This window comes from Symphalangus syndactylus, chromosome 10 (genome assembly GCF_028878055.3).
Source record: "Symphalangus syndactylus isolate Jambi chromosome 10, NHGRI_mSymSyn1-v2.1_pri, whole genome shotgun sequence".
In the NCBI taxonomy this organism is placed as follows: Eukaryota; Metazoa; Chordata; class Mammalia; order Primates; family Hylobatidae; genus Symphalangus; species Symphalangus syndactylus.
The window spans coordinates 125,938,155-125,939,204 of record NC_072432.2 but is presented as its reverse complement, the minus strand read 5'-3'; the positions used below and the strand labels follow the sequence as shown (position 1 = coordinate 125,939,204).

General features: G+C 32.1%; 1 non-coding gene across 1 annotated transcript; it reads left to right on the top strand.

Annotated features, from left to right (window-relative positions):
• The first annotated feature begins 273 nt into the window (after nucleotides 1-273).
• LOC129492356 (U6 spliceosomal RNA) lies at nucleotides 274-379 on the top strand. The gene has a single exon (XR_008660818.1). It is a non-coding gene; the product is annotated as a U6 spliceosomal RNA (small nuclear RNA).
• Nucleotides 380-1,050: the final 671 nt, after the last annotated feature.

The following is a 1,050-nucleotide window of genomic DNA, read 5'->3' as shown; positions in this document are numbered from 1 at the left end:
ATGGACATGCTAATTACCTTGATCTGATCACTATACATTGTATGTATCAAAATGCTACTGGGTATCCCATCAATATACATATTGATGTATCAACTACATATTGACGATGTTTATGTAAACATTAAAATAGGAATATAAGTAATAATGTAAACAATTGGTTCATGAATTGTGACAAATGCATCATACTAATGTAAGATGTTAATAGCAGGGGAAACTGAATATGGATATATGGGAACTCCCTGTATTGTCTGCAATTTTTCTGTAAACCTAGAACTATTCTAAAATCAAAAGTTTAACCAAAACTGGAATGATACAGAGAAGATTAGCATGCCTCCTATGCAAAGATGACACATACATTTGTGAAGCATTACATATTTTTTAAAAAAGAAAAACATTATTCTAAGTGAAATGGGCCAGTCACAGATGACTGCATGTTGTATGATTTATATAAAATGACAAGCTATAAATACATCCTTAGGGACAGAAAGTAGAATGGCAATTGCCTGACTGGTAATGGGAACAAGGGTTCTTTTACGGTGATGAAATGTCCTAAATTTATTGTAGCGATGATTGCACAACCCTATGAACATGTAAAAACAACATTAAATTGTACAATGTAAATGGGAGAATTGTCTGGCATATTAATCCTTATTTCAATAAAGGTGTTTTAAAACAAACATAACAAGTTAATTGCATTTTTTAAAGTAAAAAGAAACAAATGGAATTAATTTTAGTAATTATTTTATATAATCCAATACATCCAAAATATTATTTCAGCAGTTAACATTTAAAAAGTGTTAATGAGTTATTTTGATTTTGATTGGAAGACAGCATAATCAAAATCACTTTAGTAACTTTTCCAAGTTATACAGCTCTGCCTCCTTACCTACCACAAACTCTCAACCTCTGTACCAGTTGAGACCTACTAGAAGGTGATGGGGTGAAAATTTTGAGATTTGTACGAGCCTCAGAGTTTAACAGTTAAAAAATCTCCCCAGCTTCTGTGTTCAGGGAAATGGCTCATCACAAAGGGCCACATTGCCCTCACAT